Source organism: Pan paniscus, chromosome 22, assembly GCF_029289425.2.
Source record: "Pan paniscus chromosome 22, NHGRI_mPanPan1-v2.0_pri, whole genome shotgun sequence".
NCBI classification, from domain to species: domain Eukaryota; kingdom Metazoa; phylum Chordata; class Mammalia; order Primates; family Hominidae; genus Pan; species Pan paniscus.
This window is the reverse complement of record NC_073271.2, coordinates 34,286,547-34,311,757: the sequence shown is the minus strand read 5'-3', so window position 1 is coordinate 34,311,757 and position 25,211 is coordinate 34,286,547. Positions and strand designations below refer to the sequence as shown.

Below are 25,211 nucleotides of genomic sequence, written 5' to 3'. Positions count from 1 at the left end.
AGAGAATTTGCCACTATCAAGCTAGCACTACAAGAACTGTTCAAAGGAGCTCTAAATCTTGAAACAAATCTTGGAAACACATCAAAACAGAACTTTCTTAAAGCATAAATCTCAAAGGACCTATGAAACAAAAATACAATTAAAAAAACCACATACACAGAAAACCAAGTTATGCATGCAACAAACAACCTGATGAATGGAATGGTACCACACATCTCAATACTAACGTTGAATGTAAATGGCCTAAATGCTCCACTTATAAGACACAGAATTGCAGAATGGATAAGAATTCACCAACCATCTGCTGCCTTCAAGAGATACACCTAACACATAGGACTCACATAAACTTAAGTTAAAGGGGTGGAAAAAGACATTCCATGCAAATGGGCACCAAAGGCAAGCAGGAGTAGCTATTCTTATGTCAGACAAAACAAACTTTAAAGCAACAGCAGTTAAAAAAGACAAAGAGGGATATTATATCATGGTAAAAGACCTTGTCCAACAGAAAAGTATCACAGTTCTAAATATATATGCACCTAACACTGGAGCTCCCAAATTTATAAAACAATTACTAATAGACCTAAGAAATGATATAGACAGCAACACAATAATAGTAGGGGACTTCAATATTCCACTGACAGTACTAGACAGGTCACGAAGACAGAAGGTCAGCAAATAAACAATGATTATTTACAGAATATTCTACCCAACAACTGCAGGATATATATTATATTTAACAGTGCATGGAATCTTCTCCAAGATGGACCATATGATAGGCCACAAAATGAGCCTTAATAAATATAAGATAATTGAAATTATATCAATCACTCTCTCAGACCACAGTGGAATAAAACTGGAAATCAACTCCAAAAGGAATCTTCAAAACCATGCAAATACATGGAAATTAAATAATCTGCTCCTGAGTGACCATTGAGTCAAAAATGAAATCAAGGTGGAAATTTAAAAAGTCTTCTAACTGAATGACAATAGTGACACAACCGACTAAAGCCTCTGGGATACAGCAAAGGCAGTGCTAAGAGGAAAGTTCATAGCCCTAAATGCCTGCATCAAAAAGTCTGAAAGAGCACAAACAAACAATCTGGTCACATCTCAAGGAACTAGGGAAATAAGAACAAACCAAACCCAAACCCAGCAGAGGAAAGGAAATAACCAAGATCAGAGCAGAACTAAATAGAATTGAAACAAACAAACAAACACAAAATAGAAAAGATAAATGAAACAAAAAGCTGGTTTTTTGAAAAGATAAAATAAAATTGATAGACCATTAGCAAGATCAACCAAGAAAAGAAGAGAGAAAATCCAAATAAACTCAATTAGAAATGAAATGGGAGATATTACAGCTGACACCACAGAAATACAAAAGATCATTCAAGGCTACTATGAACACCTTTATGCACATAAACTAGAAAACTTAGAGGAGATGGATAAATTCCTGGAAAGATACAACCTTCCTAGCTTAAATCAGGAATAATTAGATACCTTGAAGAGACCAATAACAAGCAGTGAAATTGAAATGGTAATTTAAAAATTACCAAAAAAAAAAAAAAAAGTCCAGGACTGATGGATTCATAGCAGAATTCTACCAGACATTCAAAGAATTGGTACCAATCTTATTGACACTATTCCACAATATAGAGAAAGAGGAAACCCTCCCTAAATTATTCTATGAAGCTGATATCACCCTATTACCAAAACCAGGAAAGGACATAACCAAAAAAGAAAACTACAGACCAATATTCCTGATGAACATAGATGCTAAAATCCTTAGCAAAATACTAGTGAACCGAATCCAACAACATATCAAAAAAAAAAAAAAAATCCACCATGATCAAGTGGGTTTTATACCAGGCATGTAGGGATGGTTTAACATACGCAAGTCAATAAATGTGAACATCACATAAACAGAATCAAAAACAAAAATCACATGATTATCTTAATACATGCAGAAAAAGCATTAGACAAAATCCAACATCTTTTTATGATTAAAACTCTCAGAAAAATTGGCATACAAGGGACATACCTCAATGTAATAAAAGCCATCTCTGACAAACCCACAATTAACATAATACTGAAAGGGAAAAAGTTGAAAGCATTCCCTCTGAGAACTGGAACAAGACAAGGATGCTCACTCTCACTCCTCTTCAACATAGTACTGGAAGTTCTAGACAGAGCAATTAGACAAGAGAAAGAAATAAAGGGCATCCAAATGGGTAAAGAGGAAGGAGGAAGTCAAACTGTTGCTGTTTGCTTATGATATGATTGTTTACCTAGAAAACTCTAAAGACTCCTCCAGAATACTCCTAGAACTGACAAAAGCATTCAGCAAAGTTTCCGGATACAAAATTAATGTACAGAAATCAGTAGGTCTTCTATACACCAACAGTAACCAAGGTGAGAATCAAATCAAGAACTCAACCCCTTTTACAATAGCTGCAAAAAAGTAAAATACTTAGGAATATACCTACCCAAGGAGGTAAAAGACTTCTACAAGGGAAACTATAAAATACTGCTGAAAAAAATCATAGATGACATAAACAAATGTAAACACATCTCATGCTCATGGATGAGTAGAATCAATATTGGAAAAATGACCATACTGCCAAAAGCAATCTACAAATTTAACACAATTCCCATCAAAATACCACCATCATTCTTCAAAGAATTACAAAAAAAAAACCCCTAAAATTAATATGGAACCAAAAAAGAGCCCACATAGCCAAAGTAAGACTAAGCAAAAAGAACAAATCTGGAGGCATCACATTACCTGATTTCAAAACATAGTGTAAGGTCATAGTCACCAAAACAGCATGATACTGGTATAAAAATAGGCACATAGACCAATGGAACAGAATAGAGAAACCAGAAATAAACCCAAATACTTACAGCCAACTAATCTTCAACAAAGGAAACAAAAACATAAAGCGGGGAAAAGACACTTTATTTAACAAATGGTGCTGGGATAACTGGCTAGCTGCATGTAGGATAATGAAACTGGATCAAACTGGATCCTCATCTCTCACCGTATACAAAAATCAGCTCAAGATGGATCAAGGACTTAAATCTAAGACCTGAAACTATAAAAATTCTGGAAGATAGTATTGGAAAACCCCATCTAGACATTGGCTTAGGCAAGGATTTCATGATCGAGAACCCAAAAGCAAATGCAATAAAAACAAAGATAAACAGCTGGGACTTAACTAAACTAAAGAGCTTTTGTACACAAAAGGAACAGATAGTAGAGTAAACAGACAACCCACAGAGTGGGAGAAAAATCTTCGCAATCTATACATATGACAAAGGACTAATATCTAAAATGTACCATGAACTCAAACAAATTATCAAGAAAAAACACAATCTCATCAAAAAGTGGGCTAAGGACATGAATAGACAATTCTTAAAAGAAGATGTACAAATGGCCAACAAACATATGGAAAAATTCTCAACATTACTAATGGTTAGGGAAATGCAAATCAAAACCACAATGTTATACCACCTTACTCCTGCAAGAATGACCATAATCAAACTATCAAAAAATAATAGATGTTGGCATGGATGTGGTGAACAGGGAACACTTCTACATTGCTGGTGGGAATGTAAACTAGTACAACTACTATAGAAAACAGTGCAGAGATTTCTTAAAGAACTAAATGTAGAACTATCATTCGATCCAGCAATCCCACTACTGGGTATCTACCTGCAGGAAAATAAGTCATTATATGAAAAAGATACTTGCACATGCATGTGTATAGCAGCACAATTCGCAATTGCAAAAATGTGGAACCCCAACCCAAATGCTCATAAATCAATGGGTGAATAAAGAAACTGTGATATATGTATATGTGTGTGTGTGTGTGTGTGTGTGTGTATAATAATTAATGGTATTCACAATGACTTGGATGAGATTGGAGACTATTATTTTAAGTGAAGGAGCTCAGGAATGGAAAACCAAACATTGTATGTTTTCACTCATAAGTGGGAGCTAAGCTGTGAGGATGCGAAGATGTAAGAATGACACAATGGACTTTGGGGAATTGGGGGGACAGGGTGGGAAGGGGTGAGGGATAAAAGACCACAAATTGGGTGCTTGGGTGATGGGCACACCAAAATCTCACAAATTACCACTAAAGAACTTACTCATGTAACCAAATACCATCTGTTGCCCAATAATCTATGGAAATAAAAAAAAACCTATGGAAATAACCTATGGAAATAAAAATATATAAATATATATATAATTTATAAATAAATATATAAATAAAAAAATTAAATTCAATTTAAATTAAAAATTTTAAAAAAACCTTTGTTATGATGTTTAAGATAGTGTTTGTTGTTTAAATTTATGTAAATTTTATTCAAAGAAGTTTTCCCCTGATGGCAAACACACAGAAACCACAATGCAGATACAAGCAACTTTTAGTTGTTATTTCAGCACCTGAGGAAAATGTAAAATTAAGAGGGACAGATTGTTTTAACATTGTTTAAATAAATAAAAGGGAGAAAAGAAAAATATGTACACACACATTTTGTACTTACACAAAAGTTTCCTAAATTATACACACATAAAAGGAGAGTTGCTCAATGTATGAGATAAGAATACACTAAGAAACAGTTCATCCCAAATTGTGCAGAGGAAGAGCCTTTGATGACAGAAGTTTCCTGAGCTGTGGGCAGGGATAAGGGCCCAGACAAGGGAAGGGGAGGCTCCCAGATGACAGCAATAGGGGGAAGTTGTTCCCACCCCCAGGTTTCAAGGAAGGAGAGAGGAAGTGCTATTGTCTGGGCCCAGTGAGGCTCTGTCACAGGAAAAGGGGAAACTGCCTCTACTTTCTGCTCTCGTCCTCCCATTGGCTGCTGTTGTATGGGCAGTCTCCTGCAAGGGGGCCTGGGCAGTGCAGGCCAGAGTCAGTCTCCTGGGCATAGAGCAGGCAAAGAATGAATCTGGAGAATGGCCAGCACTCGGGTTTATTTGACTGAAAGTGCGTGTTTCATTGCATTCATTCACATTCATTTGTGTACCTCATAGTGTTGTGAAGATTAACTGAGTAAAACATGTAAAATTAGAGAATGGTGTCTGGCATTTAAGAAGTGCTTAAAAATACCACCTCTTACAGTTGTTTGTGTGTGTGTGTGTAATAAAATGTCCCTGACAATTTGAACATCCTGAAATGAACTATTCAAAGCACTGCCCCTAATGGGCATCTGCTTATCCAACAGAGTCTGAAGCCTCACACCAAAGACAGAGGTAAGGAACTGCTCAGGGAACAGAAGGAATGTGCACTGACAGCTGGTGCCCACTCCTAAAACTGTGCTGCACTGAAGACTGCAGGTCATTTCCCAAATCAGGGCTTCAGGGTCTTGCCGCCTACCATTCTCCTATTGGTACCCATCAAACATAGGATGACTGAGGCTATGGGAAGCCTTTTGTCAGGGTACATGTGACCTGGGAGGGAGGGGAGAGCACAGAGAGGAGCCTACGCATGAAAGACAGGACACGGATGGAAGGTGGCCTTCCCCTGTTGACTCTTTGCTGGGTTACATCCCAACACAGCAAAGAACGGACAAAGGGAAAGACTATGAAGAGCGTATTTGTGTCCCCTCCAATATTCATGTAGAAAAGGGGCTGAATCCAAGCTGAAAGCCAAACCAGGAATGCAATCCCTTTCATAATTGCCACAGAAAGAATAAAATATCTAGGAATACAGCTAACTAGGGAGGTGAAGGATCTCTATGAGAATTACAAAACACTGCTCAAAAAATCAAAGATAACACAAACAAATGGAAAAACATTCCATGCTCATGGATAGGAAGACTCAATATCATTAAAATGGCCATACTGCCCAAAGCAATTTACAGATTCAAGGCTATTCCTATCAAACTACAAATGACATTCTTCACAGAATTAGAAAAAAACTGTTTTAAAATTCATACAAAACCAAAAAAAGAGCCCAAATAGCCAAGGCAACACTGAGCAAAAAGAATAAAGCTGGAGATATCTCATTACCCAACTTCAAACTATACTACTGGGCTATAGTAACCAAAACAGCATGGTAGTGGTACAAAAACAGACACATCGACCAATGGAACACAAAAGAGAGCCCAGAAATAAAGCCACATACCATCTGATCTTTGACAAATTTGCCAAGAACAAACAATGGGGAAAGAATTCCCCATGAATAAATGGTGCTGGAATAACTGGCTAGCCATATGCAGAAGATTGAACCTGGACCCCTTCTTTATACCATATACAAAAATTAACTCAAGATAGATTAAATACTTAAATGTAAAACCTAGAACTATTAAAAACTCTGGAACATAACCTAAGAAATACCATTCTAGACATAGGACCAGGCAAATATTTCAACAAAAAAACCAAAAGTGGTAACATCAAAAACAAAAATTGATAAATGGATTCTAATTAAACTAAAGAGCTTCTTAGCAAAATAAACTATCAACAGAGTAAAAAAGATGACCCATAGAATGGGAGAAAATATTTGCAAACTATGCATCTGTATTAGTCTGTTCTCACATTGCTATAAAGAAATACCTGAGACTTGATAATTTACAGAGAAAAGAGGTTTAATTAGCTCATGGTTATGCAGGCTGTCCAGGAAGCATGAAGCTGACATGAACGCAATTTACCTTAATTGAGCTGTGGTGATTGCTTTGCTTGCTCATTTAAGCAAACATCATCTCATTTTGCAGCAAGGAAATTGAGGCTCAGAGTAGTTAAATAAGATGATGAAGATCAGAGATGAAATAATTGAACAAACCAAAAGTGCTTTAGTCCAAAGTCCATGATGTTCCCCATGAGGCCATATTGAGGTTTCTCCTTCATAGGAAGATGGGGCTGGAAAGGCTGTTGTTGGAAACATGGTTAAGGCCCCTCACTTGATGGATGAACCTCCAGGCCTAGAGGGAGTTTAAGGACTCATTACTCAGGGTTCCCTCAGCAAGCTAGCAGCAAAGCTTGGATGAGAACCTAGATTTCTACATCCAAAGTCTTCATTACCCCTTTTCTTTATTTAAATAATTTTGACTTTACTATATCAGCCATCATGTAAGTTAAATAAAAACAACATTTTTTAGTCTTTTTTTTTTTACCAGTATACCTAGTGTCTATCTATAATAGCAATGAACAATTGAGATGTTTCATTTGTTGAATAAATGAACCATAAGAAAATAAGTAACAAGTCATTCACTTATGTCCTGTGAAGAAGTTTTGATGCTCTTCCTGCCTATCACTCCCTCTCAAGTCTCTACTTAAGATGGAGAGGGTAGATCCTTTTGTAGTTCATAAGTGTGATGCTTGGGTGTTCACATGTGCATGTGTGAGATGTGCCTTCCTCAAACCTTGTTACAATGTGGGCACATTACCCGTCCAACATGGAAAAAAAGACAGAGAGGGTCCTTGGATACCCAACATCAGCCAGGACCCAAGTCCAAAACGAAGCTCATATTATTAGACCATTTTTCCTTGTTCATTAAAAAGAATCGGTAACTATACAATAATTTGTTTCCTTTATAGATACTCTAATTAAAAAGAGACATATTAAAATATGGAAAATTCTGCTTGTTTCATCCTACTTGGCTTTAGAATGCCAATTATCCCTACTTTCAATTTAATCCATTTCCAAATATACAGCTTCTTAGAAATGTAGAGAAGCTGTTCTCTGCCTGTAAACATGAGATTGTCAACCTTCTATTGTTTATTATTATACAATTGCAACATCACTTCTGAAGAAAGGACTTTCAGGACTGATAAATTTGGTCATGTCAGCATTTTGCTTCCTTATGCATTTTCTTATTTCATACCAAGCTTGGTTTATGGGAAGTTTGGGTTAACAGAGCTCTTAAGGGTAATTAGTGTCCAATAAGTGTCCCCTTAGGCCAAGGTTTCATGTCTGTGTGAGTTTTTCTGTGCTTGTTCTGTGGGAGTTTCCATAGCCTACCAGTGTCACCAAGAAGCTTCATCCAGACACAAAAGGAAGGTTACAACACTGCTTTTTGGGTGAAAAGGTCATGACATTGTCCTTTCCATAATCAGCCCTACTTCAAATGACTAACCCGGAGTGAAAGCCTCTCTACTAACATGCATTCATATCTGATTTATTTCTCCCAATTTTGCATTACAAAAATTTTCAAAAATACAGAAAAGGTAAAATAAAAGAATAACATAATAAACATTTTTATATTCACTACTTAGTTTCAACAACTGTTGACATTTTGCTGAGCCATTTGAAAGTGAGTTGCACTTTATCTAATATTTCTGCATGGGTCTCCTGAGAATAAATACATTCCAATACATTATGACAGAGGATTTATCCATTTCATTTAGGTTGTTGAAGTTATTGGAATAAAGCAGCTCATAATATTTCCTATGATCCTTTTAAAGTCTATAGGATCTGTAGTGATGCTCCTCTTTTACTCCTAATGTGGTAATTTGTGTCTTCTTTCTTTTTTTCTGCATAAGTCTAGTGAGAGTTTTATCAATTTTATTGATTAAAAAAAACAGCTGCAGGATTCATTCATGTTACTATTATTACCATTATTATTATTATCATCATCATTATCATTATATTTTAGTTTTTATTTCATTTATTTTTACTTTTATGTTTATTGTGTCTTCTTTCTATTGGGGGTTTAATTTTCTCTTGCTTGTATTTTCTGTATCTTAAAATGAAAATTCAGATTTTTAAAATCTGTATCCCACACATTTTGATATGTTGTGTTTTAATTTTTAATTAATTCAAACAATGAACTTTCATACTTCAAATAGAGAATATCATGAATAAACTTGCATTAAATAAGCAATTATTTTTGTGAAATTCAAGTAAATCTCTAATAGCCTTTTTGAGATATAACTAACACACCATGAAATTCACCTTTTTAAAGTGTACAAGTCAGTGATTTTGAGTATATTCACAAAGTTGTACAATTACCAACATTATCTAATTTTATAACATTTTCATTACCCCAAAAAGAAACACCACACCTATTGGTAGCCACTTCCCATTGCCCCCTCCTCCACAATCCCCTGTCAAGCATAAATCTGGTTTCTATCTCTATAGATTTACCTATTTTGGAAACTTAATATAAATTGAATCATGTGATATGTGGTCTTTTGTGACTGGCTCTTTTCACTTAGCATCATGTTTTCAAGATTCACTGATGCTCAACATGAATCAGTACTTCATTTCTTTTTATTGCTAAATAATATTTCAGTTAATAAATATACCACATTTTATTTATCCATTTATCAGTTGATGGATATTTGGGCTGTTTCCACTTATTTGCTATTATGAATAATGCTACTATGAACATTAATGTGTGAATTTTTGTGTGGACACGTTTTTAGTATTCTTGGAGGAGAATTGCTGAATTATATGGTAACTCTATGTGTAACTTTTGGAAGAACTCCCAAACTGTTTTCCAAATTGACTGCACTCTTTTACTCCCATTAGCAATGAATGAGAGTTCCAATTTCACCATATCCTTGACAACATTTATTATTGTCTGCCTTTTCTTTTTGAGCTATTCTAGTGGGTGTAAAGTGATGTCTTGTGGTTTCCATTTCCTGAAAGACTAATAATGTTGAACATCTTTCACGTGCTTATTGATCATTAGTATTTCTTCTTTGTAGTAATGTCTGTTCAAATGATTTGTCTGCTTTTAATTGGGTTGTCTTTTTGTTGCTGAGTTGCAAGTGGTATCATTTATACATTCTGGATACAAGTCCCTTATCAGATATGTGATTTTTAAATATGTTGTCCCATTTAGTTTTGGTGAAGTTCAATTCACTGATTTTGTTTTGTTTTGTTTTGTTTTGTTTTTCCCTTGTGTTTTTGGTGTTGTATCTTAAAAAGCTATTGCCTAACTCAAAATCACAAATATTTACTCTCATGTTTTCTTCTAAAAGTTTTATAGTTTAAATTTTTACATCTAGGTCTTGGGTATATTTTCAGAGATTTTTTTTTATTATTATACTTTAAGTTTTAGGGTACATGTGCACAACGTGCAGGTTTATTACATATGTATACATGTGCCATGTTGGTGTGCTGCACCCATTAACTCATCATTTAGCATTAGGTATATCTCCTGATGCTATCCCTCCCCCCTCCCCCCACCCCACAACAGTCCCAGGTGTAGACTGGATTAAGAAAATGTGGCACATATACACCATGGAATACTATGCAGCCATAAAAAATGATGAGTTCATGTCCTTTGTAGGGACATGGATGAAGCTGGAAACCATCATTCTCAGCAAACTATCACAAGGACAAAAAACCAAACACTGCATTTTCTCACTCATAGGTGGGAAGTGAACAATGAGATGGTTTTGATGTGTGGAGTGAAGAAGGGGTACTCCACCATTCTTTGGAACACAGACATCCAGTTGTTCTAGCACCATTTGTTGAAGTCATGAATCATTTTTGTCAAGAAAAAGAATTTCCAATATGTAAACGAGTGACTTCCAGATTTTATAAAATCATAGGACATTACCTCTAGAATTCTGCTTATCGGTAACTTATTCCAAATATCCTTAAACAGGTCAATTAATTTACCCAAAATTATCCCTGCATCAAGTCTGTTCCCAGCTCATGTACCCAGGATCTGTGCCAGCCTGGAAACCATGTGGCTCGTCTTCTACTGTGTTGGTGGTCAGAATCTACTTCTCCTTTTTTCCCCCCACACACTTGTATTTTCACTCAAGACTAAAATTCTCAAAAATCTAGTGAGTATGGTGAGTTGTGGTGTGGAAGGTTTGGGGAGAGATTGCTGGTGACACATTTCATTTAAGAAAATAAAACTTTGTGGAGGAAGATGCAGGAAGGAGGAGCCCTGGAGTTGATATAAGAAGGAATTGCAATTTTTAAAAAATCTTTCTTTAGTATAGAGTCCCAGAAAATCAGTGACATGATGAGAGGTCCACTCATTTACAGTGAAGCCACCATGGATAAAGGTCTTCTAGACCTTGGATTTGAGATGTGGGTATTCCATCCAGCACTGAGATTGTTTAGTGCAGCAGATTTTTCATTGGCTCACTCCGCTGCCATTCCCACTTCCTTCTACTGAACCTTCTAGTATAACAGATGCCAGGAGATTAAAAACCATACTTAGCAGAGAAGATTTTGCATGTGGCTTAGATTCTGCCAAGCAGATGTCCACATGAGACCAGGAGGGTGTGAGCAATGGGAGCCAGTGGCCATGGTTCATGACAGAAACGTTCATTCTCCCGGTGCAGGTCTGGCAGTTTCTGAAGTCTGATTCCTAGAAACTTAGGTACTCAGCAGTAGGCAGCAGCAACAGAAACAGTTCCATAGGTGGTTGGGCATTTCCTTTGATTGCTGTATTTTTGATTATGTGATAATTAAACCTTATGCCCTGGGCCTCACTGAGATTCTGTAAGGTTCATCGTTCCATCTGATACATCACTTTCTTTTCAGATCAAACAGAGTGCATTCTACTTTCTTCCACTATGAGCCTTGACCAATATAACCAGTAATCTAATCAACTATGAAAGGGCAATTAACACATTTTTCTCTAGGCTTTTGTCAAGTCTAGATAAATGTTTCTTTTGTGAAGAATGAATCTAAAAGAAAAAGATAAATACAGTCCTGATTTGAATAAAAGATTCAAAAAGTTGAAAGAATCAGTATCCCTGAAGACTCAGAGAAGCACAGAGACTTTTCAAAATGATTTATAGAAAAGCCAGAAATAAATTATTTTGGAAACAATTTTCCATTCTCAATAGAATACAAGAAGGCAATGCCTCCATGCAATAAGATCAGTGAATCAAGCTGTGATCAAACAGAAGCAGTTATAAGATTCAAAAACATAAAGATGAGCCAAGACTATAAGGGGATAAAAAGGTTCTGTAATTTTATGCTTTAACATAAACTTTGCAAGTTCATGGCACCCAGATATTTGGTCAAACACTAGACTGGATGTTGCTGTGAAGATAGTTTTTGGGTGAGATTAATACTGAAATCAGGGGACGTTAAGTAAAGCAGTTTATCTTCTATAATGTGGGTGGGCATCCTCTTATCAGTTGAAGGCCTTAAGAGAAAAAGATGGAAGTTTCCCACCCAAGGAAGAAGGAATTCTACCTGCCATCTGCTTTTGAACCAGAGCTGCAACATTAACTCTTCCTGGGTCTCCAGCCTGCTGGCCTACTATGCGGATTTTAGACTTGCCAGGTTCCAAGGTAACATGAGCCAATTTCTTTAAATAAGTCTCTCTCTCTCTCTTTTTCTCTCTCTCTCTCTCCTCTACATCCACACCCACACATCCTATTGGCTCTGTTTTTCTAGAGAACCATCACTAATAAAAACAGCATATAGTTTAGTCTTATATTTTTGTACAGTCTGATCATTTATACCTTTTAGTTTAAATGTTTACTCCATCTACATTTATGTAATGAATTATATCATTAGGTTCATGTCTATCAAGTTCTTATTTGCTTTCTATTTGTCTCATCTGTCTATTATTCTGCTTTCTCCAATCTGCTCTTAAGGAAAATAATTGAATTTTTCATCTCAGACACTTTGATTTTTAGTTCTATAATTATTTCTTTATGTATATATATTTATTTTCTCCTGCCAGGATTCCCAGTTGACCCTCACCATGACCCCGTGTTCCTTTATATCTTTGCACATACTCTTCATAGGTGCTGTACACTCCTTCTCTCATAACTCCAAACTTTTGGTCTCTTTAGAAGTGGTTGCTAATGACTGCTTTTCTTTTTTTGAGTCCCATTTTTCTATTTCTTCACATGTCTACCAATATTTTATTTTACTATGGGCTTTGTAAATGTTTTGTTTTAGAGACTTGGTCAGAGTGTTGAGTTCTGCCTTAGAGGGTGGTGAAGTTGGCTGCCTGTCTGTAGGGGACTGCAGTTGATATCTCCTCTCAATTCCCTCTGTCCTCCATCCGCTGCCTCCTTCTAGGACCCTTGACATTTTCCACATGCATGCGCAGTTTATGCATGTGTAGTCAGCCAGGAACTGGGGCAAAGTCTGCACACAGATTTGGGTGATCCCCCCTCCTTGGCATCCTCCTTTTTGGCATTCCTACCCACCTCACACCCCAGAAGTTTTTCCAGTTATGAACTCCATACTCTGACTTCTCAAACAAGGAAGACTGCATATTTCTGCAGGAGCTCAGCCACTTCATCTTGTGCAGACAGGGCTGTGTTCTCAGGTGAAACGCCCTGCAAAATCCATTTACATACAGTGCAGTTTTCTTTGTTGAAGGCTGACTCTATTCCACATTCAGCCTGCATTTCTTCCTTCTTCAGTGCCTTCAAATAATGTTTTATACTTGGCTATAGTTTACAATTGTCACCTGTGAGAGGATTAGTATGATACAAGCTTCTTTGTCATTTCCAGAAGTAGAATGCTGCAGGTTTTAATTACATCCAGCTTGAACTGTTGCTTAAAATTAGCCCTAGGTTCCCACATTTGAATGTAATACATATCATAATGCAGTTTCCAGCATCTGTGGTTAGGGTGGAGTGCCTATGATTCTCAGGAATTCTAAAAGCTCATTTCATTCCTATGCCCTTCACTGTGAAACGGGAGGGAAAAAATGATTTATTGCTAGACCCTATGTGTGTACTATCACCCTTTCCCATCAACTTTTTTTTTTTTTTGAAGGAAGAATAAAAAGCTTGACTGTGTTTTGTCTTTTAGTGATTGTGGGACTTTTCAGCCGCATTCACAAACCATAAAGGCACATGAGGCAAACTACTGTGTTCAACCTGACCATAGAGAACATAATATAGTGGTTAGGAGAGTGAGCTCTGAAGCTGGATGCCTGAATTTCCATGCTGTTTCCACCTCTACCTTGTCAACTGGAAGAGTTATTTAATTCTCCTGGGCCCATTTCCTCCTCTGTAAAATTATTTCACTCAACAATCTGGACATCATGACAATACCTATTTCTGTAGGTTTTTGGGTGGATTACATGAGTTAGAGCAATGTCTGGTGCATATGAAGCACTCGGTAAATATTAGTTGCTGCTGTTTTCATTATCATTGTTATCACTGTCACCAAATGCTACCTAACTGAAGCAATGTGGATTCCCTCTTCTGCAAGTCCCAGGTTACTTCATTCTGAATTGTGGAGGCTAGTGTCCACTGTTGAGGTCTCCTCACTCTTTTCTCTGTCCAGAAGAGAAACACATGGACCCCTCTGATATTGTACATAGTGGATAGAATAAAACCTAGGAATCAGACAGGCCAGCATTCGAATACTGTTTTGAATGCTTACCAACTATGTGAAAAATGGCCTTGCTTCTCCTGAAGCTTGTTTCCTTATCTGTGAAATGAGTAGTAAGTACATCTACTTGGGGTTTGGGGGAATATTAAATAAAATGAAATATGTTGAGTCCTGGATAAACTGATGTGTTTAGTCAAGGGAGTATAATTCTGGCATGACCCAGGGTTAGAGACATTGCCCCTGGGCTGGATGGCAGGCCATCACTCATTACTTAAGTTCAGGGGGACTCTTCCTTGAAGCGTGCCCCTTGAAAGCCTCTAAAATTGGCAGGATCCCAGTTTTGGCTAATTAGGACTAAAAGCTCCATTAGCCATACTCCCTGCTTCCTAAGGACATTGGCAAATAGCCTCAAGACATGTAGTTTTAACCCTTCCTCTCTTCTTCCTGCAAGGGCAGTCCCAGTCAGTCCTGCCAGGGCTGATTGTTTATTTCGTGCAAGCTCTCTTGTACCCCTCGATTTAGGCCGTCATCTGGCCCTGCTACCTGCTACTCTCCTCTTGGTATCTACTCCCCATCCCTACTTGCCATAGTTTAGTCCAGGCCCAAACCATCATCCCCTTGGACTATTGCAGTAGCCTCATCAGGTGACCCTCTTAATTTCTGACCTTCTGTTACACTGCCTCCAGGGTAGCCTTCCAAAAGCTCTACAGTATAATCGTGATAGCTCCTATTATTCAAAGACAATACTCCATTTCTATCATTGGGTTTATAAATGAAGCTATCAATCTGAGAGAGAAACTTGAGTCTATCGGGGACTCTTCTCCTGTCAGTTCAAAATCTGAGCTTCCTGCTATGTCCCTCAGTGCCCTTTATGACTCAGTCTCTGCTGATACTGCAGCTTGGTTTCTTGCCACTCCCTGCATGGGATTCTAGGTTTTTCTCATATTAAGCGAGATGGGGGCTCTGGATTCACCCAAGTATTTTCTGCCTCTGAGCCTTCCCTTGTCAGCTTCCCTGTACCTAGATTGTCCTTGCTTCTTGCCTTCAGCCACAGAACACTTACACACCTAGCTGTTTCAGTTCAGGGCCTCTTGCTTTCAGAAGCCTTTCCTGAGGCCTCACAGACCTAAGTGTCCCTCCAGTGTTCACGCACAGACACCAGGACCCTTCCATGCAGGTCCTCACTAGAGTCCACTTTGGTTGTCCCTTGAAGTGTATAACTCTCTTATCTGACAGCACACTTCCTGTGTGTCACTGTTCCTTGTAACCTTAGACTTAGTGCACCACTGTTGATGAGTGAGATTATTTTTGTGTCTGTGTGGGTAGGTGTGTGACCCTCAGTCTGGGCATTTGCTGGTGGAATGTAGACATATTCAGGCATGTCTGAAGAACCACTGGGATGGCCCCAAGACAATGGCAGGAGAAATCAAAGAGTCTCTCAGGAGAAAGTGCAAACTGTGGGAGAGGCTCCAGCTGTGAGAGTCTTGTTTTATGCTCATTTGTTAAACTGATGGTCTTCTTTCCAAAAAACGTAGATAAGAGCCTGGTGCAGAGGGTGGGGGTGGTAGTAGAGATTGTGGGGAACTGTACTGAAAGGAAAGATGGAGGATGGGAAGTGCTATGTGGTTCTCGGGATTTCCCATGACCTCTCAGGGTGAGGTTTTCCCACTGGGACAAGCTGCTGCTGCTACATCACATACATGCCCATACCCTCACTTCCTTCATCCTGCCACGTAAGCCTCACAACCTCTTGAAGCCGCATTTTCTTCACTTGGAGTAACCAGCTATGGAGCCTGGAATATAGCTCCCACCAAACAGTATTCTTCTTCTTTCTTCTTGTTCCTTCTTCTTCTTTCTTCTTCTTCTTCCTTCTTCTTCTTCCTTCTTTCTTCTTCTTCTTTCTTCTTCTTCCATCTTCTTCTTCCTTCTTCCTCCTCCACCCCCTCCTCCTCCCCCTCCTCCTCCCCCTCCTCCTCCTCCACCGCCACTGCCGCCGCCACTGCCGCCGCCACTGCCACCGCCTCCTCCTCCTCCTCGTCCTCCTTCTTCTCTTCCCTCCTCCTCCTTCTTCTTCCTCTTCTTCCTCCTCTTCTTCTTCTTCCTCTTCCTGTCTCACTTTGAAGAACCAGAAGCATCTTCACTCCCATGGTGAGATTCATTGTGTAACATGCAACAGTGAAAGCAGGTGGCTACTATATATGTGCACATATACCTGGCCACTTGGTGTAGCTGCGGAGAAAGGAGCTCCAAGACCCCTCCAAGTAAAGATCCTTTGCAGGCATCTGCAGCAGCAAGAGCAGGGTCTATTCCCTCCTCTCCCAGCAGGCTGTTGCTGTGATGAAGTGTCCTTTTATCCAGGTCACGGCAAAATCCAATCCCCACTGATTTCTTCATGGCAGGTTTGTGGGGAAGGCAGTGGCTGCTGCTTCTGCTATCAGAGGACACAACACTCCATCTCTATCATTTGGAATTATACATGGAGCTATCAATCTGTGAGTGAACACCTGGCAAATCTCTCAGCAGTTACACACTCAGTAAGTGCTGAGAATAAGAAATGGTGTGATGGAAATGACACAAATGGTATTCCATTTCCCTTAGCTTCTCTTGTCTTTGTACTGGCCAATTAAAAGACAATTTCTGGCTGAAAGCACAAATCTTGTATCACTTTGTAAGTTTTAATCTATTTTGCAGGAAATCTTCATTAAAGTACCTCAGTAATTTCATTATAAGAAATGAAAAAAAATTAAACTATGCTGTACGGGAAAAAATAACCCTCTATACCCATCAGGCAATGAAAAGAAAGTCATTACTCACGTTTTCATTTTCTGGTGGCACTTTACCTTATTGTTTTATTCTTGTTTGGGGTCAGAAAAACTGTTCTTAATTAAAACTTAAGGTGGCTTCTTTATCTATTCAGAAGTATAAGGATGTATTGAAAACAAGTATAATTTTCTAGTGGTTTTCTTATGGTTTATTTGATTCAGCCATCAAACAAGCAAAGGGATTATAATTTTCAGTTAAGGGCTCACACATTCCTTGTATTAAAGTTTAACTTTGGTCACATTAACTTAATAATTATAAGTACAGTTAAGTATTTCTTGATTGCTTATTAATTACATCACAAATGGCCAGGCATAGTGGCTCATGCCTGTAATTTCAGCATTTTGGGAGGCTGAGGCAGGAGAACCACTTGAGGCCAAGAGTTCAAGTTTCATATATCTCAAATGGTTATTTTTATAAAAGGAAATATAACACTATTTGAACAAATTCATATCCATAAGTTATAAATTCTAATTGAACTCAGAAGTTTGTGTCCGATGATATCATTTGGGGGAAGTAACAAAAATATTAATATGTAATATTTAATGAGTATATAGTTCTGCACAGTGCAATATACTCTGCATTTATTTCTTTGTTTTCCATTTATTCCTTAAAACAATCCTAATGGATGGTACTGCATGTACCATTATTACAGATAAGATAAGCGAGGCCTAAAGAGTTTAAGAAACTTACCAAAATTCACAGGTTATAAAATAGAAAACTGAAGTATATTGAGTGCCTATGTAATGTGTTAGTCATTGTGTTGGACATTTAAACTTCTTCCTGCCTCCCTTCATCCCTCTTTTTCACACTCCTTTGTCCTTCCCTCCCTTTCTCCCTCCCACCAAACCCCTCTTCTTCCTTTTATTCCTTCCTTCCTTCCTTCTTTCCTTCATACAAATATTGATCAAGTGACTACTATGTGTCAGGCATGTTTTCAGGCACTGGATGCTAGAATAATGAACACGTCAAACAAGGTCCTGTTCTCACAGCATTTGTTCTCTTACAGAGGGAGTAAGATATATATTTAATGAAATGAATATGATCAAAGCAGACATAAACAAGTGCTATGAATCAAGGGATATAACAGTCATTAGATGGCTATGTTAGCTAATTAGTCAGGGTTATCCTTTCTAAAACAGTGAGCGACATTCAAAGGACAAGAAGACATCAGTGTGGATGGTCAGGAGAAAAAGGATTTCAGGCAGGTGGAGCCAAATTTAACCATCTTAGTAACTTGGTGAGATAGGAATTATTCTTCCTGTTGTAAAAATAAATGAACGTCCAAATATGTTAAACTATCCAAAGTTACAATGATGAAGTAAGTATGCTGTAGTGTGGGTGTCAGTCACAGGCATGTCAAATTCTAAAGTGATATGTTTGCCATAATACAAATCTACTGCCCATTTAGTTGATAAGAGTATCACACACAAACATAATAAAACCTATTTAAAACAAACTCTTAGGGTCATTTTGCTTATACATTTCTTCTCTATGTGTTCTACTCAGATCCTCCCAAACTTCAGAAGTGTCAAAAAATACTAAATGCAGATTATTAAATCTTGGCCTTAATTAGGTTCCATTGCAAATTTTTTAAATAAAAAGATCGTTTTAGTATTAAAAACATGCACGCACACACACACAGGTATACACATACGTACCCCCTATATGTATGAGGTGTGCATAGAAAAGGGAGAGGCACAGGAATGTGTTTATGATCATGGTTGTGTGTGCATACATGAGTGTGTGTTTATTTGTAACTATAGCAGTTACCAATTTATTTGCAGATGCTCAGGTATGTGATACCATTATTTGTAAATTAAAAAAACTCCTTGCACAAAATTATATCCAAATGCTTGACTGGCCTCTAAAATCTGCCTCTTAGAGAAAATATCATGTATAGATAAAACTAAAAATGTCAATATGGCTAGAGCTATTAATACAAGATAATAAGATGTGTAAAGGAACAGCACATTATTAACAAAATAATTTGTTTATAAATATCTAGTTTTTCTTTGTAAGTAATAGGCCTTTCACATTAGAAGCAAAAAATAGTGTCATGCTAAATCACTTGCTTAAATATTATTTGTTTCCTGAGAGGAAAATGCTCAAATCATTAGTAAGAGAAGGAGTTCACTTTTCTTTGAGTAAAACAAAGCAAAAGCCCTTTTGTAAGCTCTTCAGACATTCAGGAAAGTATGGGCGGCTGGTCTTAAAGCATAGGACATAAAATTAGGCAATCTCTGGATCGCCATTCTAGCATAAATCATCACAAAAGTATTGACAAACATAATGTATGATGCACCATTTATTTTTGTTACATTTGTGAATTTTTCCATTAGAGGATACTGGCTGCCTGCACCAATCAGGCATTTTACATGGAACTCTGCCTATTGTTCTGTTTTGTCTGGCAAAATCTTTCCCATAGTTTTATTTTCCTTTCAGCTTACGCTAAAAATCTGTAAGAAGGGACAAAAGCCAAGATGTGTTTGTTATCCCTTGTGAAGAATGTTTTTAATACTAAAACAATCTTTTTATTTAAAAAATTCGCAATGGAACCTAATTAAGGTCAAGATTTAATAATCTGCATTTAGTATTTTTTGACACTTCTGAAGTTTGGGAGGATCTGAGTAGAACACGTAGAGAAGAAATGTATAAGCAAAACGACCTTAACAGTTTGTTTTAAATAGTTTTTATTATTATTCCAGTATGGTGAGGCCAACAAATCAGACGATGACTGTTACTGACAAGATAGTTTGTTATTCACAGTTCCCAAGAGGAGAGGCTACAAATGGAAGGACCAAAGTTTATAAGGAAGCAGAGTGGGGAAATGGGGAAAGCAGAGGTGGACATCTTTATTGTGGTTTTCATGGGAAGGAACAGGTGAGGCAGGGTAAACAGACTAGGTAGGTGTATGATCTGCTAGATCAAGTAATTTTGGTAGGCTCCAGGGTATAGGGGCTGTCTCTAGCTGTCTGGTACCTGGTCCTGAGATGATCAGAGCAGAGGAACATTACCTCCTGAAGTGTAAGAGCCAGAGAAAGAAGGTGGTTCAAAGTAAGGCCTCTGGATTGGTTAGTTTTCATATGAAAAGCATGCTCCAGGGCAAGTCCTTTACAATCTTTGGGATAGTAAAGCCTTGGGAAGGGCAGTTTCTTCCTGTCAACAAGGCCCTAGATGCCAGAGCATCAAGAACAAAGCAAATAAGAAAATACAGTGAATATCCAATTTAGCAACAAAATAAAATGAAGGTGTATTGATTTTCTATTGCCAGATAACAAATTACGTATAGACCTAGTGACTTAAAACAACATAAGTTATTGAGCCAGCACTGGAAGGTCATCTGAGGCTTAGGGTCCTCTTCCAGCTCTCTGGTTGCTGGCAGAATTCAGTTCCTTGTGATTGTAGCACTGAGGTCCCCATTTTCTTGCTGGCTCCTGAGCTGAGGCTGCTTTCAGCTCTCAGACCACTCTTTGGTTCTAGCTACTGTGGCTGCTTTCTTCTTCCAGGCCAGCAGGAACATTCCTCTCTCTGACTTCTGTCTCAGACTTTAAGACCATAAGAATTCACCTGATTAGATAAGGCCCAACCGGGGCAGTCTCCCTTTACCTTAACTCATCTGTTAAGAGACCTTAATTGCATCTGCAGAAGTCCCTTTTGCCATACATTATAACACAAAATGAGATCCCATCATATCCACAGCTCTTGCCCCTACTCAAGAGGAAGGGATTATTCAAGGCGCAAGTCATCTTAGAATTCTGCCTACCATCGAAGAAAATTATGTCTCCAGAAACCAAATTGAAGAATAGCTGTCTGAAAAGGTTTTTCCTTTCCATCTGGGATGTCTTCTGTATTTAAAGTGGGTTTGTATTGAAAATTTGCATCAAATAACACACGATCTCCCAGCAGAGGGAACAGACACTCCCTTTGAAAGATTGACTAACTCCTATGACTCATCCTTGAGGTCACCTCAGGACCACCAATAGTGCAAATATCCAAGAGGGCTGGTGAGGGTCCCCTGGATAGTGTGCTCAATGGCTTTAGTGCATATGAGCAGCAATACCCTGAGCAACAGCTGAAAGCTTCTCCCATTAAAGGAGTTGGGTACCAAGAGTACACTCAATGGAGTAGACATTAGAGAGTACATGAAAAAGAGGAGACTGAGGGTCTGATTGGGACTGCCCTTTCCCCCTCTCTCCATGGCTCCCAGACATGCATTTTTCAAGTTCCATAAATTATCCACACTCTGGGGCTTTAATGCGTCAGTCCATCTGAGGCTGAGAATAGGTTAAAGATGGTAGAAAAGGAAATATGGAAGAAATGAGGAGTGTCCAGTTCATGTTTGCATTTACTGTGTAGAAGATTTAGAATTTTAATTTTTCCCAGCTTTGCTTCCAGTACTCTAGGGCCTCACTGTGAACTAGTATATGCATTCAATGTGTGGAATGTTGTTTTAGGCTGTTTCTGAAATCTGTAAAGAATATTGGGTAAGGTAGAGAAAAGCAATGTTTACTTATTAGACATGTCTGAATGGCTCTTCCCAAATGGCATGGTCCCCCTCACTCCACCCTTGAACCAATCTGAGAGGCCATGTTATAATTAATCTTAAATAATTTGGGAAAATTAGGTCAATCCTGGGCCCAATAATTCTTAACAAGAATTCTGTACAGAAATATAGTTATAATTAAGCATTAATCAGGCTGCACTTCGGCCCACTTCCTTGTAACAGAAAGTCAGGTAGGCCTAGACACTGACCATCTGTATCCCTGTTGTTCTTATAGATAGCATCTCTGAGGTTAGAATCACAAGGCTTTTGCTTAAAAATTGCTTAAGATGTGGCCAGGCACAGTGGCTCACGCCTGTAATCCCAGCACTTTGGGAGGCCGAGGTGGGCTGATTATGAGGTCAGGAGGTCGAGACCATCCTGGCTAACACAGTGAAACCCCATCTCTACTAAAAATACAAAAAATTAGCTGGGCGTGGTGGTGGGTGCCTGTAGTCCCAGCTACTCGGGAGGCTGAAGCAGGAGAATGGCGTCAACCCGGGAGGTGGAGCTTGCAGGGAGCCGAGATCGCACCACTGCACTCTAGCCTGGATGACAGAGTGAGACTCCGTCTCAAAAAAAAAAAAAAAATTGCTTAAGATGCTTTTCAGATCCTGAATTCCAGTGGAACAGCTCACACCAACCAGCTAGAAGACCCTCACCTCACAGAGGAACCGAATCAGTATGAGAATACAGCGTCTTCATCTTCTTGTCCAATGCCTTCACCCTGCACTCTTAGATCAACCACTGATCTCCACACTTTGGTCAACTCTAAAACCCTTAAAAACCCTAACCCTAAAACTCCTCGGGGAGACAAATTTGAGATTTCCTCCCGTCTTATTCAGTGGCTCTGCAATGAACCCTCTTTCTCTGCTGCAACTGGCTGTCTCGGTGTACTGACTTGCTGGCTGCCCATCAGGCAGCGAACCTATTACGGTTACAGCCATTACTGGCATCTAGTGGTGGAGGGTCAGGGATGCTGCTAACATTTCACAGTGCATCCAGTAGCCCCCACGACAAAACGTCAATAGTCCTGAGGTTGAAAAACTGTGGACTAAACCAAACCTCAGAGCCTGCTCAGGGTGTGTGACTTTCATTCAGGCCAAACTCATCCCTGTGATGGCAGGTCAAGAATAGACTGAGTCACTAGGAGCTTAGGACACCGCTGCCCCTCCTCATGCCTCTTCCCCAAGGAGTGCAAATGCTCCCTGCTCTCCATAGATGCCGGCCCCGAAGCAAACTCAAGACACTGGGTCGAGAAACACAACCTCCCATAGGGGCAGGACAAAGCTGCCTTCGCCCCTGGCCTGCTGACCTCCAGGGGCTGGTGGGAAGGAAGCAGCATTCCAGAAGCATTAGCTAATTACCGCCCTCTCCAGGACTGCATTCCTTGTCACAGATGGAAAACCTAATAAATCACAGTATATGTTCCTGCTTTTTACTTTCAGGAGAAAAAAAGCAAAAATCCATCAAAGGAACTAACAGAAGGGACTCTGTATACGTCTAGGTTGGTTATGCAGAAGCAATTTAAGGTGGATAAGCTTGAATCGAATATGCCTTTCTCATGAACAACATTATTTTGTAGATTTATGTAGATTATGTTATGTTAGGTAAGTTCCAGAAAAAAAGAAAATAGTTTATCTTTTGGGGAAGGTGGGGGAGGAGGTTGTGGGTTGTAAAACCAAACATCCTAAGTGTTTCTGGCTGTTCACATCTCTGAGTAAGGGAAATACTGCTTGGACTCCTTGCTCTGTGACCTTGGGCATGGTGCAGTGGCTTCCGAGCCTAACCAAATGGGTGCGAAGCCTTATCAGCTGTGTGTCCTTGAGCACGTTTCTTAACTTTTTCATGCCTCAGTCTCCTTATCTGTCAAGTGGAGATAATGCTAGTGCTTATATATAGGGCTGCTGTGAGAATTAAGTGAATAAATATTTATAAGGTGGTTAGAATAGTTCTTGACCTTTAGTTAATGTTGCCTCAATGTTTGTTGATTAATTCTGAAGTCCTTTATCAGCTGTAACACCCTGTGAGTCAATAGTCCTTTTCTGTTGCCTTCGACAATATTATGTAATCAAAATTCTGATCCCAAATGCTGACCTGAGAGAAAATGCCTGATTCAGAATGAGCCAATAGCAGCTCCATTATATTTTCTTTACTTGGCTTTCTGAGCAGCAGTCACATTTATGGTGTTGCCATCAAAAAGGGTGAAACACAGAGGTGTTTGATTTAGCTGACTTTTGTCAGAAACTTGATTCACTGGACACTGGTTGAGTGGCCTCATTTTGGCTGAGGTTTTCATTTGAGGCTTTCTGTGTTTCCACTAGATGGCATATCAGTTTCTTCCATTGTGTTTCTGCTGATTCCTGCTCCTCTTGGGTATAGATCAATGCTCTTGTTCTGGTTTGGGGGAAGGCTGGTGCTGGAGAAGCTTCTAGAAGGAGCATGGAAACAGCCCCATTTAGCCCCAGGGATACAGAGATGTGGGGAGGTGAGATACAAGGCTCAGCCAGCCTGGAATGGTGCAACAGTCCCCTTTACTCCCCGGCCAGTTAAACCCTAGATTGCACCAAAATGACAGGCTGAGGGTCATCAGCTGTGGTCCTGCTCACTTCCTGATGACAAGAAAAGTGGCCCCAAGGCAATCCTGAGGACACTAAGGCAGTGAGAAGAAAGATAACCTACCCCCACTACATCATGCTTGGCTTGAGGGGACTGCCACGTGCCAGCCTCCCAACCACACAAAACCAGGATCCAACCCAGCTCCCTTAGAAACAATCAGTGCCTGCCACTTCCTTCCAAGTCTTCTGGTCTCACAGCCTCCTCTGCTGGTGAGAGGCGACAGGAGTTTGTCAAACAGGGTGAATGACATATGTCCAGCATCCACCTGTTGTCTCAGTTATTAATAATGCCTCTTTTACTCTCAAAAGTGGCCCAGTTTGGAGAAGGAAGTGTGTGGTTCATCCTGCACTTAGCATCTTCTGAAATGCTGCAGTGGGGAGGTGGATTCAGTTACCGGGAGTGTGGATGTTGTGGATGTCCCTATGCATGGGAGTGGAAGTGGGCAGAACAGGGCTGCAGCCTGGGGGCTTCTACCAGGTCAGCTGGCAGAATTAGAATCTCTGCTCAGAAAGCCCTCCATGAGCCTGGCTGTGGAAGGGCACAATGCCTGATGCCCTTACCTGCCCTTCCCTGCCTAGCGTGAGCCTGTGGGTGCAGCCAGAGGTGGGATGTGCAAGGTAGGCATAGAGGGTGACCTGAGCACTGGTGCTCCAGTGAGTGAGGGGTGGCAGAGCTGAGCACTGTGGGGTGAACAGGAGATGATGACTTAAATACTATATGGAATAGAGAAAAGGAAGAAATGGGGAAAGACAGAGAGTTTGCAGCCAACTCACTGACTGGCCTTGGGCAAGTTATTTTTTAGAGTCTTTCTTTCAACATCTGTTAAATGATGGTGTTGACAGATCATGGCAGTGTTTTGGAGGAAAAGGAAGGATAAGGTGTATATCATGTCTTGTGGATTCTATTTCCCAGAACCTTAGTAGGTGTACTGCACAACAGCCTGCATTAATATTATCATATCATTACTATCATAATACCATTAATTTCAT

General features: G+C 39.2%; 1 protein-coding gene and 1 non-coding gene across 8 annotated transcripts in view; one reads left to right on the top strand and one right to left on the bottom strand.

The window, feature by feature from the left end:
- The window catches only part of KCNJ15 (potassium inwardly rectifying channel subfamily J member 15), a 145,852-nt gene that overhangs the window by 107,494 nt on the left and 13,147 nt on the right, over positions 1-25,211 (bottom strand). The gene's annotated exons all lie outside the window — the stretch shown is intronic.
- Positions 7,300-7,405, top strand: LOC112438128 (small nucleolar RNA U13). The gene has a single exon (XR_003026608.1). It is a non-coding gene; the product is annotated as a small nucleolar RNA U13 (small nucleolar RNA).